The sequence below is a fragment of the Perna viridis genome, chromosome 4 (assembly GCF_037379345.1).
Source record: "Perna viridis isolate PV_CMFRI_1.1 ecotype Kerala chromosome 4, ASM3737934v1, whole genome shotgun sequence".
NCBI lineage: Eukaryota > Metazoa > Mollusca > Bivalvia > Mytilida > Mytilidae > Perna > Perna viridis.
The window spans coordinates 39,280,037-39,299,418 of NC_142448.1; the positions used below are offsets into that span (position 1 = coordinate 39,280,037).

The 19,382-nt window shown below is 32.3% G+C and overlaps 1 protein-coding gene across 4 annotated transcripts in view; it reads left to right on the top strand.

Annotated features, from left to right (window-relative positions):
* Window positions 1-19,382, top strand: part of LOC148620026 (zinc finger MIZ domain-containing protein 1-like) — a 207,526-nt gene that overhangs the window by 146,044 nt on the left and 42,100 nt on the right. The window contains exon 1 of one of the 4 annotated variants that reach the window (XM_088580541.1): window positions 7,668-7,860. The exons of the other annotated variants lie outside the window; for them this stretch is intronic. The gene's annotated coding sequence lies outside the window, so the exon portion shown is untranslated. Of the gene's footprint in view, window positions 1-7,667; window positions 7,861-19,382 lie in introns of those variants that run through there. 4 annotated transcript variants of the gene reach the window in all.

The following is a 19,382-nucleotide window of genomic DNA, read 5'->3' on the forward strand; positions in this document are numbered from 1 at the left end:
CTGGAAATTAATAGAGCGTCTCGTTTTTTGTCCTCCTTTTCTGAATTTCTGATAAAAAAAAGAACACTAATAAAGAGGGTCAAAAACTTGTGCTTTTATTTTAAAACACGACATGTTACCCTTTTATTTTCCTGAATCAGTCGGGTGTGTTGATGGAGGTTAAACACCTTGGACTATACCCCGTGCGATCAAACCACATGGTGTTATGTCTAGTTGAACAATAGTGTCCAAAAAACCACATCCTAGTTTTCATGATCTGACATGGTGACCGAACTCTTTGTAGATCAGTGGACTCTGCGGTTTGGCAAACAATTACAAGTAAATGAAATTTGGTAGTCGAGAAGGTAAAAGGTTTTATTTACATAAAACCACACTCAATCGGTCGGTGATACAACAAACACAGCAAAACAATAACAAAGACTCACTGCAAACACACGTATCATCACAATGTACAGACCTGTCCATTAGACATGTAAGGGTTATAATTACACCCCATGACCACTAAATGTCAGGTCAAGATCGTAATTTGGTCACAACTACTACTGGTCACTTAATTAGATTTCCCATAACAATCATACCTCTGAAAATAATATTGTTCTTAATAGGAATATGTTCAGCTTGTGGAAATTAGTTTTATTCTGTAAAGGAAATCGAAAATCCGCTTTTCAATGACAGTCACAGTTTAGTAGCTATTGAAACTGGACAGAGCGACTACAAAATGTTGGCTTTTGTTCATTAATGCAGTCAACATCGTGAACTCATACGGCAAAAAAAACAGGAAATATTGTCTTTCTCACGTTTTTCGAAAAAGTAGTTTTTCAGTGATTGCACCTCACAGGTGATATTCATGTTTTGATATTTTGTGTGCTTTGCAGGTGTGCAATATTCTAAACCAACCTGAGATGTAATAAAATAACGTTCGTTAACATTATATTATTTTTTTCATGTTCATATTTTTTTTATTTTCTAAACGCATTTATATTCACGTCTGAGAATTTAATGGTTCCATTTCACCAAGTTCCACACCGCAGCAGACGTTATTTTCCACTCTTGATTCTTTTCGAAATCCTCGGACAGTATTCAAATCAGTCGTCGTCTTACAACCGGACAACGTTAAGTAAAACCATTCACTTCTTTCTTGACAATGCAATATTCTTGCTGTTTCTGAGGCCTAAGGAGTCAGCTAACGGATAAAAAGACGAACACTTGAATACAGAGATCATACATATACTCCTTTGGTTTTAGATATGTCGATAGCCTATCCGAAATTCGCTTCGTATTTCTTTTGAAAAAAAATGTTTGGCAAAATTTGGCGGATACACCGGGTGTCGCGATTCTGGTGGTATATGGGTATATATTATATACACAAACCTTATTGACCTGTAAAAAATAAGAGTGCAAATTAATGTACATGTAATTGAAATGTCCTTCAATTCTGACTTCCTCTCTGGGTTGTCTGCTAAAAACTATTTCATGTGGTGTTTCTTAATTTACGAAAGATTGCATTTTCTATTTTGATCTTTCAATTTGCATTTCGTGGGATTCGAGGCATGCGTCAATATTGGTCCCCCGTGGATACATATTAAATTGTGTAAGATAGAGATGCGTCCTTCAAGTCGATTTATCAAGATCTTTTACATAATATACATGTACTTCCGTCAAGCATCTTTAACCCTACCTTTTAGGAAGCTTTGGTCATTAAATTCGATTTGTTTTTGTCTTAAAGAGAATTATTACAATTAAAATACAAGTTTACCTAAGAATCGTGCGATTAAAGAATAAGTTGCAGTTGGTTTGATTTTTTTTTCTTTTTGGTCAAATCGTTTAACAAATAGAAGTGTTCCAGAAAGCCATATTCTTAGTGATGAAGTTTATCATAACAGTTGACTTCCATCGATAAATGTTTCCCGCCAGTTTTTATCACTGCAGAGTGCTATATTGCCAGTCATTTTTCTCTCCTTTCAAACCTCCTTCAATAATTCTATTTGTTGTCAAATCACTAAATTTGGACATGCATTTACACTATTAAGAAAACTGACAAAAATATGGACTCATCGCCCTCTGCACAATTCTTAGGTAAATCTGTACATTTAAAGATCCATCCATCATAGTTTTACTATATATATCCTGACGTCAAAAGAAATAATTCCTGATGCACTTGTTATACTGTTCCTCTTGGCCTTTTTACATGTCTGAGTGCCAAAAGCTCGCAGACGGCATTTAGTAGAATTGGGTCCAAGTTTTACAAGTAGAAAATTGAATGCTACAGTAACATGTTACCAAGTGTGGCAATTTAGGAAATGAATATCATTGTACGAAACTACTTCGGCACGGTTACATATGACGCTAGCTTTTATCGTCATGGCTCTTAATTTAAGTAGTAAAGCAACCGTATATTTGTGCTTTTCGTGTTTTCCCGTATTTTTGGTGATGTTGTACATGTATTTTTCTCGTCAATTTTTTTTTTAAATTTTTTCAACGACTAGAAAACCGAACAAGGTCACCTTGTTGCTCGAGTAAATCACGTTTTTGTCATTTACCCTCTTTGCATTTGATCACTTTAAAAATGTTAGTTTAAGAAAAGGGCTTATGCAGTCAGACGTTTTGACTTTCACCGTGGTGGCCTCTGTGTAATGGAATAGGAAACAAGTTTATTGACATAGTTTACAAACGGCTGAGGTATTCTTTAATTAATACTTTCAAACTTTTGTTGGTACAAAAACGTGTTAAACAAACATCAGTGTAAAGATTTTTACAAGATTACATAATTTAGCCGTCTTTAAACTCACAGACATAATGCACAACTCGTAAATCACGTCGAAGCTTCTGAGCATGTTTCTTTTCTTTAGGTCGCATATCAAGTTTCAAACTCTTTACGTTATTAAATATCTTTAAATTGCTTTGAATAACAACAAAAATCGTTATAATACAGCTACCGAACTTGGCTGGTTGTTACATCAATCAAGTTACAGCTTGAACCTTACAAAGACGAACTGTTTTAACCTTTTGTTTCGTAGTTTGAAATTCAGAACAATGGCAAAATGGCTTATTCTGTCTGAGGACATCTGTCATGTAGAACAAATCAAACATTTAACAGATTGTGTCGCGAGAGTAACTCTTACTCTTCTGTAGGATGAGTCAAAAGTGATCTTTATTTCTAGCGAATTATTGACTATAAATTCCTAATTACGATATCATGGTAGTTTCTGGTTTTCTGTAAGAAATTTGTTTCTTCTAATCAAATTAATTGTGCTATAAACAAAGTATTCCACATTCAACTCTCTTGTATTTTATGGCAATTATCCAGAATATTCCTATGCGATCAGTTTGCGATGAGCTAATTCAAATCTCTTCAAGATCTGTTTTCTACTGATATTAGCATCACGCCTTCAAACATACATTCAAAATCGCCTTCGACCCCTTACATTTGACCTGTAATGGCTTTTAATCTAGAGTTGTGAGATGCTGCATCTAGCGTTTAGTCGTGACTTCAATGGTTTTAGAATTTCTGTTTTTAAAAGCAGTCTCATCGAATGACGTTTCGTTCTAGTAGCTCTCAGCACTATCCGTGAACATTAACACTCGCAACTGCGCAGTATTTTAAATAACTTTTTTTGGTACTGCTCACAGCATTGAGATAAACGTTAATAAAAACCGGACCCTGGTACGGTTAGGTTGTAAACAGTTTCAACATTATCACTGCTGACCTTGGTTTAATACCACCCAACCGCTTTCTCCTTTTGGTGGAATCTCAAGTATTCTTCCTATAAATGTCTCAAGACTGAATGGGTGATGAAAAGAAATGCTTGTTCCCACAATTGTCCGTGTTCAGTCTCACTCAACCAGTTTTGATCAATTGTATGATTTCTGCTCTTTTCATAGTTCAAGTACTCCATTTAATGAAAGGTTAAGCAAAAGATATTGTTGCGGTTCGATCGTAGAGGTTTGGTCAGGTGTCACAATTAAGTTACTTTTTTCGATTATCTTCTATTTTCCTGCTTTTTATTTTGTTTTTTTTTGTTTTTGTCTTTTTTTTTTACTTTCTACGCATACTCAATACGCCGTCTTGTTTAACCACGCCTTTAAAGCTTGGTAGATTGCACTGTATTACCCTTACAGGTGCCTCATCTTAAAGTGTATTAAAAAGATACTTGACCGCAGCGGTGGAGAATAGAGATTAATAATTTACTTGTCATTTTTGACAAAATGTATTGATGCCCCATAAAGCGTTGACTTTTTGCTTTCTGGTGTGAACTTGTGTAAAGGTGAAAATACATCGGTGAAACACGGCCTTTATCGAGCCGTCTGTGGTTGTTAGATTTCCGTGTCGTGCAGGTGTTAGAATAATCAACGCTTCGTTTTGCTATAAATGGATTAGTCCATCTTTAGGCACCATGCAAGCTCAAGCTAGCGAACAATATGTTTTCCTTATGCGGGGGGTATGAGTGATGGACCCGCCATATAATATCCAAAATCGGGTAAACAGTATTTTGTAAAAAAAAAAAAAATAAGATTGACCTACTATGTAAATCGTTGAGATGTGTATGAATTAGTTTTGATACTGAAACATAATAGATCGTGTTCATTTTCTTAATGTATTACTGTGACTGTTTTTACAGACCAAACAATATGGATTTTCGAAAGAACGTGTTTGATATGGAGTCCGGAGCACTCTAATATCATGCACCACCAAAACTGACCATTATATAAGCCCTAACAGGATTTGGATAAACTATTCAAACCAAACTATGGTTGGCAAAGAAGAATGTCTTAAACGTGTACATTCTTACCCGTTATGAATATGATCTACTTTGCTGACATGCTAGCTGCGAACCGCGTGTCCGCTACGTATTACAAGCGCACTGGCTACACCTTTGACAGATTTGCACACGATTTATTGTCTAAAATATGGTTATAAATGTACTTGCTCTGGAGCTGTGTAAAGTATATAGATATCATTGTCAGTTCTAAAGGACTAAACCAAATCCTAAATAAAACAGAGATCTTTCTAAATCAGACCTTTCTTTACCGCTCATTCACATACCAGATTCAATACATTACGAACCTGTGTAAACCGACGACTATCTAAACTGAAGAAATTATTTATTCCTAATGTGATTCGGTTTAGACGGATTCGTTGTAATTATTTACCCGTAGTCTATATGGAACAAAGAGAATAGAAGTTTAAATTATGAAATAATAATTAGTTGTGCATTGTTTGTATGGGGAAGTTTTAGAGCAGTCTTCGTAAGAATCATGCAAATTCTTTAATATATGATACACCTTAAAAGGGCTACATATTTTTATTTCTGTTATTAAGTTGCTTTATAAGTCTATATGATGAAATGTATAATTATTCATTCCAATCTGTCTGCTCTTAGGATATAATTCACATTGAAAATCCAATGGTTTCTACTGTAGTTCAGTATTCTTTACATAGTTACAAACTGTATCTCCCTTTACTTATTTTTAATTTCTACAGTACATTCTTTATAATTTACATCTCTTACGAACAGGGGTTATTTGAAAAACCACAGCTTAATGTCTGTTTAGTATAAAGTTTTAAACAAAATATCAAAAGATATTTAGGCTTTCCAACCATGAATCACATTTTGCATGATTCTTAGCTGGGTTACTACTTAAAGATATATAACTTGAATAAGCAGGTCACTGTGTTAAACAGACTGTGATCAAATGATTTCGTAATGTATTTAGTTAAAATACCATATTGGTTTACAATATAATAGTTCGATTGTCCTAAATGAACTAGCCTTGAAAATCGTGGGGGGAAAATTAACTTAAAGTGTCTTTTTTAAAAACGACTTCGATTTGGTTCCAAGAAATAAAAAAATGTTTTAAATGATGTTACTAATCCTCTATTGTACTCTTGATTAAGATGTATTCCTCAGAGATGACGGTTTCCTCCTATACACCAACGCTTTTCTCGATTTTGGTGAATGATAATGTTAAGTAGGTTATAAATGCTGCTAAGGAAGTCTCCAAGGAATGTTTGAAATTGTAGGATTTTAAAGGAAATGTGTCAATGTTACTATTTTAAGTTTTATATCCCGCTGTAGGTCTGTAGTTCGTATGTTCATTATTGCATGGGTTTTGATAAAATCATCATTGTTATCTCAAACTCTCAATCAATATTGAGGCAAGTTGGTTGTTGAGGATCTCAATCTATTTAAAGATCAAATTCATGCGCAAAAAGGGTGCGTTCGAAAAAAAAATGACGAAGTATCACGGTCGTCTACAGATGTCTCCTTTTTCTCTCACTGTCGTTTCGTTCCTTTTGCGCATGTGTTTTATCAACCGAAAATAATCTGTGAAATATTTATACATGTAAAGAATTCACGGCTCGCATAGACAGAAGTTATCACTAAGTCTCTGGTCCCGGTTTCTCGGCTTCTTTATCTAATATAACGTCCTCCATAAGCATCTTTATAAACAGGTTGTATAAGTTCCTTGAGATAACATCTGAAAACTTTATCTACCTGTCAAATGATTAGTCCCTGTAGTTTCTACTCAGAGCTGGTTTCCCGTTATCTTGACACGGTCTTCTGGTATTTTAATTCCTCTTAAAGCCAACAAAATCTTGTCCCAATACTTCTTAACGCGCTACAAATCGGGGGCTGTATTGTAGTGTGTTGGCTAAATTTGGTTTTCATGTTCTTTCATGACAATGTAAATCGTTTGAATAAACGACACACGTTGTACTATTCCACGGATATTTTTAATTCCAATATTTCAAACTTATGATGACAGTTTTCCCCATGTATCTACTAGTGTATGGATTATTAAAAAAAAAAAGTAAGAAATTTTCGTATTTCTTACATCGAATACCCATTATTTTGGTATCGCGCATTGTCGATTTTGTTGCTGAAATCGACTTTAAAAACTGTTGAAGTTAGAAAAATTGACAGTGGTTTAGCGAATGATGAAACTCATAAAGCTGTGCTTCTATCTGGCTCCACCAGTTTTAATTTTGTTAATACTTATTATACATATGCAGTAGAAAGTAGGGGTTGGGACATAGGGTCATAAGCTTACGTGAATAGTTGGTGACGGCGTTTTGTTCGACATTAGTCTGTATGCCCATTTTATCCCCTCAAAGGGTATGATGGAATCCCATTGTGACTACGTTGGCAGAACGTAAAAGCACTGACAACTCGTTTACTCCTGGCTGTTAAACCATGGTTTTTCTCTCATAAGTTTATTTTTCAAAAAGTACTTGTTAATTCATAAAAATCCTCAGTTTTACAACACGTTCGCTTTGATCGAACCAAGCGTATCAATTTAATGTTGTTTTTTTTTTTGAATTTTTGGCTTGAATAAATAGCGAAACCAAGACATCGAATTGAAGATGATAAACAACTTAATTTTCCAATAAACCTATTTATTTTCTGTTGCAAAAATCAGTTGAGGAAAGATAATCACAAAAAGAGAAAATTATTATTTAATCATTTACTTTGTTGAAGGAAAATAAATTGTTTGATAAATAGTTTAAAATACTTTCACCTATAGATGAAATTATACCGCCCATTTAAAAAGATACGTCAGACTACAACTCTGATTTGCGTTGTCTTGTGAACCTTTGCGTAGTTAGACATACCACGCATAACAAAGTTTAACGCGTCCTCTATCGGGGCCGGGTGATGAATATTCATTAAGGAGAACCCCATTGTGTGTTGAACTGAATGAGATACTTTGTCAAGCTAACAAGTTAGTGATCTCTTGTTAAATAAACTTTATAGAGGAGCTTTGTGCAGTATTATTCAACTATTTACGATTCATCTAGAATATTGTAAATTGAATTAGTGTGGATTTTCCGTAAAGAAAGATGACTTCTGATTTGAGGTGAGTATGTTGATTGTTCGCGTGGTTTTGTGATAAGATTATTGGTGTTTTTGTTAGATTGTTTAAATTGCCTATCAGTTGACTCTCAGTTTGCACTGCTGTGTAAATGATATAAATAACAGATCGTTTAATCGCTTACATTGTTGGATGGCTGAAAGTGAGTTCTTTCAAAAAAGATATCAATAACACAAATCTATTTATAGAACAGCATGTGGAGGACGTAAACACAAGCACGTTGCCGGCATTGCGCAAGTTTACCTTGTATTATAAATTAATGAATGTGCAAAGTATGAAAACAAAATTTATCTTAAATGACAGTTGCATATTTTGAAACTGTTGAATATGAAATCAAGCTGTTATTTGTTTTTTGCACACTATACATGTGTACAAACAAGCCAGTGACAGGGTGTATAATGTAAAGTCTTGATGTATACTTGCATACTTGCACAAAAAGCGTACATGATGCTAATGCAAGTACTTGTATTTAAGGAGACAAAATCCTGATAGAGGAAGACTGTTTCACGAATATCAAAACATCTAAGAAATTGTACACATACGTTATAAATTTACACTTCGTACTCAATGTTTTACAAACAATTCTTAAAAATTATATTGTGCATTTAAAACATGATAGGATGTGCAACTATGTAAAACATAATATGACAGAATTTTCGTAGCACACATTTATCAGTTTTTGTATTTTCCATTGTTCAATTTGTTCTAGTTTACTACCATGTACATGCGTCTGATATTTAAAGGTTGTAAAATGGAATGATGTTTCCTACATAATGTGTCCTCGAAGTAAAAGGGAAAAAAAACACAATATTATATGTACATTTTCACGTGTCTGATATTTAAAGGTTAAAAAATAAAACAATATTTCCTCCATCTATCTCCTGGAAGAAAAATTAACATTTTTCTGTAAAAATTTTGTCTCTGAATTTGTTCTTATGTTATAAATTCTGTAGCAACAGAAAAAAACATGACATCAGAGAAATCTAAAAGCCACGACTATTTGAAATCTTTATTTTATAACTAAGTACATTGGAATCTATCTTAACTCTGACCGAACTTCAAACCTCTTAACAAGAGACAAGTGGCATCTACCAGCATCTACCTATTTTTTTCACCACTTACCTGTATATTTTGTACAGATAAAAACCCTAGCAAAAATGGTCTGGTTTCACTATACTCTTTTATGGTAATTGTACATGAATCTTTTTTGTTAAGAACAATTGTGTTGATTTTTAACTGTAATTCTCAACACTCTGCTTTTCTATGTACTACATGTAATACAAGTTTATGCTCATCTATATCTTACAGCAAAAACTCTTTTGAATTAAAGATGGCATTCTTGTTTGTAAACTGTCACAGTCAGGCTTACATAATTGGCATATTAACCTATCACTTGCTAATAAGATAATTTGTATATCAAATCATGACCCCCTGGTTAGATATCAACATGTACACAAGTCTCTATTTACCTGTATATAGGGACCCCAGTGTCATAAAACAACCTGTTTATGATGGGGAAATGTGTAAACAGTGACTGAAGTCAAAACCAAAGTACTGCCTGAGGGCACAAGTTGTAATCATGACCACTCAATGAGCATATCTATCTGGATTAACTGATTACATAGCCCTGTTGACTTAAGACTTTGAAAATTGAACTACCTATGTAGAACTGAATAGCTTGTATTGATTTTTATATACACCTATTTAGTATATGGAAGTTTAAACAATTTACAATGTAATTTTTAAATCTATTAGATAAATGATTTCTATACATGTACCAGTTAAAGATCTTGATGTCTTGTGTAATCTTAAGATTTTTTAATTTGTTTTTGTGCTTTGTATTTGATTTCTTGTTTTTGAAGCAATGTTTTAAGCTATATATGTAATTGGCATTTGATTTTGTGACTTGAAATTGTAACTCTTTGTCATGTAGAATTCACTCAGCAGCTGGAGGAAAATTTAGAAAGTTGAAATTTGATGTACTTCTAATTTTGTAATAAGAATGAAATGGTATACATACATGTACATGTATGCATGTATTTATAGCATATGCTGAAACTGCACCTTGTGTCTTTGAGATTATATATGTACATGTTTATAAAATTATGTTTAATACAAATTCATTAAAAAAAAACGATGTGTTTGTACAAATTTCGTTCCAATAACAATTTTCTGATCATCCAGGTTGCGTTTTTTGTGTCAAAATTTGTGTTGCCCTTATTTCAACTTTTTTTTTGTAATCATTATTGGTTGTGGTTTTCTGCATTACCTGTTCATCTAATACATGTGATTCCTTGCATCCCAATATTAAACATGTAAAGCTGCAAGATTATTTGTTAGAAGATTTATAAATAATAATATAGTTCATTCATAAAAGGGTCATCTTTTGCCTCTTTATCTTGCAATAAGAATATTTTTATTCTACCATAATAGCCCTAACTCATTTCCTCAAGTATGCACATCTCGGCAGAATTGTCAGCAAGTGTAATATGTTTGTAGTATAATTCACTCAAGTGTATTTCAATGGCGCAAATCAAGTGTATTGTGGAGAATTATTGATTGTACAAAGAATTTAATAGATTACCTTTTAAAAGAAGATACACATTATAATACACCCTGTTTAAATAAACAAAGCTAATAGTCACAGTTAGTGATAAATTAAACAAACATTGATCTCCTCTCACCTGAGATTCAATCTAGAGAGAAAGTGGGAAAAGGGAGATAATCCGGACTAAATTTCCTCAGCAACTACTTGTAAGAATGTTATGTGCTGTATCATGTTAGGACTATGACCTGCAATGTTAGGTTTAGGTTTTACATCTTAATCTCTTCTTTTGTTACACAATGTATTATGGCTAAAAAATGTTGACCAAAAAAAGGAGAAATTGGGGAAAGGGGGGATAGAAATTATGGGGACAATTTCCACATACAATTTAAGTCTCTTGGGTGTACATGTATGCATGCTGATGATATTCAGTGTACATGTTAAGCTGGAATCCTCAGACTTCCTCAAATTTCAGTATACATTTTGATAAATGAGGAGGTACATGTAATTGTATAAAGTAAACTAGTTTTCCTCTTGTTTTCCTCAACATGCTTGTACATTTACATGTAACTACATGTACATATATATTGTATACTTTCATCAAACAAATGGTTGAAATTAGCAGTCTGCTATTTGCCCATGGCAAGTAATTTATGACAGGCAAGTTAATGTCCAACAGAGCTTGCCAGCTGGGCCACCAATTTTGGATGTATTTTCTGTTCTAACATACCACAAGGGCTAATAAACTTAACTCTGGGCCTGTTAGTTTTGGCAAAAGTTCCTGGCCTGAGCAGTTTAACAAATTTTCCTATTGCAACCCCTATGCAAATTTCAAGGATAGTATATAAGTAATGCATATATACAGTCATACATGTACATTACAGTACAGAAAGAGACCTACAATGTACCATAACTGAACACAGACACAGTGGTGTACCACATTTATAGTGGTACCAAAGAACTTTTTTTTCAGTGGGAAATTTTATGTTACTTTCTCTTGTAAATAAAGCAGTGAGCTTAACCCCTTTCAATACAAAAAAAATGAAAATATCTTAAAAGAAAAAATAAGTTATTCACTTCCTCTCTTAGAGTGGTACACCACTATGTTGGTGATCAGTCATGGTATGTCTCTTTCTGTACTGTACCACGACCCTTGCTCATTTTACATACAATGTAGTGCCTTTACTACACATTGAATTTTCAAACCAATTAATTGTTACATTTTAGGATATGGGGCACGTGTCAGTGAACTGTAGCTCACTGCAGCTCGCTGCTTCCTTGTTTAATTTGTATAATTATATGGCTAGCAATTGCTATTCAATAGGCATTAGACACTCAGACTCAACTTTAAATAGACGCTCTACTTGTACTAACATTACGTTATTATTTTATAATCCGTGTTTATGTTTTGCTGTCTTTTCGAGTATGAAATTAACATGTTTGTTGAATCAATAGATTTTGTTATTTATCAAGAATTATTATCCATTTTCAGCAGCTGTGCAAATTGTCGTGGTAACTTTGTAGGAGTTTAATGTTTGCATGAATAATTTAATTTTCAGGATTTGCTTTCCTTCATTTATTTATCAAGTATTAGATATATTCATTGGATGCATATCTTTACATTATAAATTGTTTATGTATAATTTTTTATGTTGCTAGACAAATTTTTGTAGCAAAGCTTATTGGAAGAGTTGAATATCTGATTGATGTGGTTTATCGTACATGTACATGTAGTTGTTTGATGCTACAAAGTCAAGTACAATGTACATGTATTTGCTGAAATGAGCACCAATGTTTTGTTTGAAATGTACATCTGTACATCAGTTCTTTTAATGAAATCATCGACCTGTAATTAAGAGCTGTGCAGCTGTAGCATTAACTAACCAGTTGATTTTGAAATCTGGTGGACCAGTTCGGGAATTACCGAAATACAAGTTTATGATGAAATAAACATCAGTGTTTTTCAAGCAACAAAATTTTCATGTTATCTTCGTACTGCTCTCTTAAAAAGTCAATTGTACTGCATACAAAAATGTATATACATGTATGTACTTTTGTATTCAACTACATTTTTAAATGCAAAATTCATGTACATGTATGCAAACCCCTATTGAATACTCAAATTATCCATTTGTATATTGGTACATGAAAATGTAATTATTTGTTAATATCCATGAACATGTAAATACTTAGACATACATGTACATGTACATCATATGACAGATACATTTGTACATGTATTCATTATGATATATTATATAAGCAGTAAGAATTTACTGTTTTGTGTATTGTAACATTATGGTAATTGTAACTTGCTTGTTCAGGATGATTTATGGTATAACATTATTTGAAAATTATTCCATTAGTAATTTAACATGTAAACTGGTTCACTTACATTGTAAATTTTGTCAAGTTTTTTTTTATTATTTTATAGTCCACATTTTTTGTCATTTGCATGTACATGTACATGTAAATGCCATATTAGTCTTGTCTGTCTTCATTCCCAAATAAGCTGCAAATCAGCCTAATTTGACAGATTGTAATGAAATTTTGTAGTTCATGTATTACGATGGACATTTCTTCAAAATAGGAGCATTTAATTTTATCTTTGCCAAAAAGGTTCTATATATGTACATGCATGTACTAGATTTTCTTCCTAGTATTATCCAAATGAGAAGTGCAGTCAGTATCTTGGCAACGTTCTACATTTCTTATAATTTGATATTGGAGGGGGTGGATTTTTTTTTATATGAATAATATTTGAAGATACAGTAAGACTGCTCTGCTAAAGAAATCCATCCTTCAAAGCTACATATCTTAATTAGTAAAGTAATATAATCTGGCATTATTGCAGACATCTCCCAAAGTTCAATCACACTTTAAGTTAAAAGTATATTCTTCGCAACAGAACATTTTTCTAAGGTTGAGGCACCTTATAATTGAGCAAAATAGACAAAGTACAGATTTTTAACATAGTCACAGGAAATACACCTCATGCCAAGTTCTAAAAACAAAAGAAAACAGATTGACTCCAAACAGAGAAATTACTTGCAGAAGTTTAGGTGAGTGCAAGGGTGCATTCTAAAGGATTGATTTATGAATTGGATCAGAGCCAATATTAGGGTGTTGTTGTATGGAGTAAATTTCACTTTACCTTTTTATTTAACTACAACTCCTTGCAAGAATTAGGCATTGTTCTTTTATTTGGAAAATTGAAATTATTGCAAAGGTTTAGAATTATGGTAACAATTGACAACAAGGTACTAATCCCAAAAGAACTCAATTTATAGAACTCAATATTTTAAGATAATGCTGTTTCTTCCATGCAAAATTCAATTCAATGTTCTAAAATACTAAATTTACAACAGTTAATACATGCTAGAAATTCTGCACTGAAAAAATTAAATCCTCAACTTATGAAAATTTTAACATTTAGAGGTATGACAGAAAATAATAGTAATATGTATGGACATATGAGCTTTGGTAGAAGGCAGCTATTGAAATATTTTTCCTCATGACATTTTCTGAATTTGGCTGTGCTATACATTGAGCTGTATTTTTTGCATTTACATATACAATATAATGTAATAATTCAGGATATATATATGGTGTGATTTGTTATTCTAAAAAATATTTTATCCATTTTAAACTTTCGCAGCATAACCTTTACAGGGAGCAGTACCTGATAACATGTGTAATGATAATTCTTATGTGATACAATGTACCTTGCAATTGTTGAAGGTATTTAGAAACTATTGTACACCCATGTAATATAACGATCTTGTTAACTCTCTCACAGTAATTGACAAGGTATTGAATAAAGCGTTCATTTCATGTAGATTTAATTTAATTATAGATACCAAGTACTGCATTTAATAGTATATCAGTTTTATTTACGCTTGCAGTCGATGTAGTTAATCTTGCATACTTCTACAAATATTTTGTATACATGCACACAGATATGTTTATTAGAGGATCATTTCAGTGTTTGATATGTATTTAAGATGTAATGGGCCTCGTAAGATTTGAAGATCAAACGTTCTGCATTTTATGGAGCTTTACAATTTGTATACAGTATGATTATTGCACAATCTTGACTTTGATGATGCGTATCACAAGTATAGGGTTAAAAAGGAATAAATTGTTTATTTGTTGTGCTAAAGCAAAAGTTTTTTTTCCCTATGTAAACAGTAAGCAGGGACCCCCTTTTAGCATTTTCATAGTCAGAATAACGTGTCTGAGTGAGATGACATGCTTACTTGCCGACTATTGCTTTGCAAAAATCTTGCTCAGCATGTCAGACTAGTACAAAGCAGGGTCTGTTTGATTGGCTCAGGATGTCAGTCTAGTACAAAGCAGGGTATGTTTGATTGGTCAAATTTTTCTGGTCCTGAAATGCATGAAATACGTATATTTCTGCTATAGCATGTTAAATAAATCACAATCAATCAATCAATCCTTTGAAAGAAGTGAGCAAAAACACTAATTTAGCAACAATATTGCATGAACAGATCAAGCTTTTGTTTCTATCAGTTTTTTTGTTTTTTTTTTTTGTTGTTTTTTTTCTCTCATCAAATTTTTTTTTTCAAAAGCAAATGTATATGTCACCAATAATCAACAACAAAAAAGGATCTTAAAATGTTAACTTTCCCAAGTAGTTCATTCAAGTTAATTTAAGTATTTCAAAATACCAATTGATCTTTTGTTGTTCAGATTGATCGGAAAGATTTGTATCAGTTAACTTGTCAAACCAAAATTGACTTTTGTAATTTCTATTAAACTTTTAATTATACCACAAAGAGGGATTAGATACCTGTAGGTTATAGTACTTGTACGTAAACATGCTACAATAAGTACATGTATTGAAAACAGAAACCAGGTACATGTAGTTATCCTGTCTCTTAGGCCACTCCAAATTAATAGAAGGGTTCTTAAAGGTCAGTTCTCAACTCAAAAATTTTCTGAGTCTAAGGCCACCTTAAGTTAATTGATATGTTCTAATTCATTTGTCCAAGTTTTAGGAAGATTTCTATTTTTACTTTGTTTTTTTGGGGTTGTTTTTTTTTTGTGTTTTTGTGTTTTTTGTTTTTTTTTTGTTTTTTTTTTTTATTTTATTATTTTTTTGGGGGGTGGGGGGTGGGGAGAGTATTTGTTTTTGTTTTTGCCATTTAATAAAATACTCTAAAAATTGTTTTTGGTTTCCTTTGAATTACAATGTAAATAAACTGTATTAGTGGTCGTATAATATATAACATTCAAAGTTTTTACAAAATTTCAAGACTACTAATTTGAATTTGAAAAAAAAACTTTGGGATCGAGAATCTTACAAAGAACTTTGACTGGCATTTCTAAGATTAAAAAAAGGTGTTGCTTCCTGCTACCTGCATGAAAAAATAAGGTAGATTGGTAGAGAAGCAATGTTAAATTTCAAAAAACATTTTTACATTGAAGTAGTGGGGGGGAGTATTAGATTTTTTGACAGTTCTTAAGCCAAAATGGCATTTTTAAGGTATTCACCAAAAAATAAAGTAGGTAAGGTAGCAGGAAACAGACTTTATTTTTATTGGCCTAGCTAATTTTATTACCTGAATGGTGTGTTTATCATTTTCACCTGTAGGACCAATATCAAAAAGGTCATCCCAGCGGTCAGTTAAATGCCGTCCAGTAGTGCGGAACTCATGTGGTCAACACATTATAGAATCTCCTGCTAAATTAAGTGATTTTTCGGTCTGTTTGCTATATTCAATTGTTAACTTATAGCCATGAAAATGGATTTGTCTGTTTAAATATGCCAATGTGATAAAGCTTTTCTCTATATTTGACATGAGGTATACTTGAATAGGATGTATATGTTGGTACTATACTGAAACACTGTATACCAAACAATTAAAAGTATAACCTGTCTAAACCAAAACCTGAAAACCCCCAGTAACCTGTCTAAACAAAACCCTGGAAAAACATCAAAATCAGTCTTAAGCTAAACCCCCAAAAAACCAAAAAAAAACCTGTCTAAGCCAAACCCTGAAAAATCCAAATACCTGACTTAACCAGACACCTTTAAAGTCCCTTTATTTAAAGTTGAAATATAATTTGAACCTTGGTAAACCAGACACCTGTTTATACCAAGACATTTTAGTTCTAAAGGGGTTCAGATTAGACAGTTTTCTCTGGACATGCTTAATTGTTCAAGGACATTCTGTGCATTTGGTACTTAGCAGTCTTTTCCCCATGAACTTTATGTAACATAGCTCTTTTTTTTAACTTTTCACAAAAAATAATAACCCATAGCTAAAAGTTAAATCCTGCAAAGCAATGTTAAAAGTTCAAGAGCAGTAAAGCATGATGCTAAAAGTTAAGCTGCAGAGTACAGTGCTTAAAGTTAAAGAGCTGTAAAGCATAGAACTAGAAGTTAAAGCACTGCAAACCATTGATATTGAAGTTGTATTACATTTTATTAGCAGAACAATTTCAACAAGGATTCTTGTGTCTGTTCTAACTAATACAATCTAAATGTTTTTTTCCCCTTTAATTTTGATGATAATATCTGAACTTTATATAATTGTATAAAATAGGGATTTTTTTGGAAAATCAGTTGGACTTTAAAATTCCTTGAATCTGGATTTATGTTCACTCTTTTTAAAGTACAAGTCCACATTAGAATCATGTGAAGAAAAAAGTTGATAAGTCAAATCTATTTTTGTCTCATTTTTAAATGCAGTAAAAACTTCAAGGAGTCAAATTTTTAAATAAAAATGCCATCAAGAGTTGTATAGTTGATTAGGAAAGTAATGATATTTGTAAAAAAACAGTTTAGTTCCTGGGAGAAAGTCATTCCTGCTGATTTTTTCTAAATATTACTTTAATTTGTAATCAGGCAATTTTTGCACAAGTTCCTCAGTCTCCTTCATTTATTTGTTCTCTCATGTATATATAATTGGACAAATAGGAAGCATGAAAAAGATGACACCAGAATTATTACTGTCCGCATGATTCTAAGGTTAGCCTGTACTTAATTGCTAATATTGTATACACCTATGTATGAATGAAATTTCAGTGTGTTTTGTATCTTGTTTGAAATACGAAAGTCATTTCTCACCATTTCATTCAAGAAACTCGTGATATAAATGTCCTTTGCCAACAGATGATAAATTTTAGTCCACACAGTATGGTCGAGGATAAGACAGTCCCAATTTGAAGACTAAAACCAACATTCTTTGCCTGAAATATCTAGAATTGGGTATTGCATAAGCCATGGCTGAAATATTCTTATTTTCATGTTTAAGATATGAATATGAATTAATTTTGTCAATAAAAATGTTGGTTGTCATATGTCTTTATAAGGCTGATAAAGAATGCAGTGTTCAGTCTTGCGTGAAATTTTACGATCGTTGAATCTTGTAAACTATATGTTCAGATGTACTAACCTGACTAACAAGTTGCCTTGTTAAAGAAATTATTATTTATTCATTTTCTTGTAAAGTATACAATATAACAGGACAAATAAAGGTCAAACATGAGTATTTTGTTAGGGTCCATGATCTGTTGTCTCAATTGACATTTTGCTGGATAGGCTGCTGGTATGACTTAGTCGTGGGGGGGGGAGGGAATTTATGCTTATCTCTCCAATTGACATCACTATGAGTTCAATGAACTTTAATCTCTGTTAATTAACTGTACTTTAAAATTTGAGACTCTAGAGTAAACTTGTTTTCAAAGTGCAAAATTTGAAATCATTTTTGACTTGCAATGGTCATCCATGTGCAATAACTCTCATTAGAATTGTTGAAGGTCATTTTTTTTATGTTGTTTGTTGGAAGAAAATTATGTCTCAGAAGGTTACCCATACATTTTCAAGCAAAGAATTAGTTAGAAAGGCTACTGATAGAAGACCTTTGATATACATGAACAATGTAATTTTTCCATCTCTATGGGAAAAAACTCTGTGTGACACCTTGAATTTGGCCACATCATTCATTATATGTATTTAGGCCAAACAAGTTTTTACATTCATTAATTTATTATATTAGTTTCTATTCTAGATTGATGAATTAAACATTTGTAAATTTATGATCTTCAATTATGAGTTCTTGTAAAAGAGTTAACATGTTTGTGGTGTATGATTTATAGTAAACATTGTGTGAAGCTTTTGGTTGATTTTTTTTTCTTTATGGAATAATTATGCAATAAATTTGTATCATTAAGTTGGAATATATTAAACCTACAAGACAATGGAAGAAGGATGTACTTGTTCAAATTAGTTTGGCACAGTTTTAAACAGGTTATCATAGAATACGGTTGCTCATAATAGTATATCTTCCTTTTCTGATTTAGATTTTAATCTAATTGGTTATTTAGAGGCTAATGAAGTAAGTGGGTATGTAGCTTTTGTGTCTGTTTGCCTATTACACAATTTTTAGATTTATTTTTCTAATTGTGTCGTATCATAATCATACTTCATACACCTGCACATTTTTTTATGATATGATTTTAGGCATTGCCTATGAAGGACAGTGTTATGAAATCATTGATATCTGTCTCAGTCTAAAGGATATATACACGTAGCTAGAGCAAAGGAATAAGCCAGGGGACAGCATTAGTCAGACTGTTCATAATGTCTCGTCCCAACAGGAATATGCAGGACTTCCTAAAACAGTTGCTCTTTTCCTGCATTAAAAGTTCAGACATGCAAACAGTCAATTTCAGATTATGTACATTATTCCAACAGAATGAATTTCAGCCTTTTATTTTTTAGAGCTCCTACATGTATATTTATATTCAGATGCTCCATCTTTATTGACTTATGAAAAGATGTGCCATTTTATGGCTTTGATTGCATGGAACTATAGATTTTGTTAATCTGTTACAAAAAAGGGGGTTACAATCTGGACAGCTAATAAGATTTCATCAAAAGCTGTTTTGGGAGTATATAAACATGTTCATTCCTTATTGTATCTGTAATATT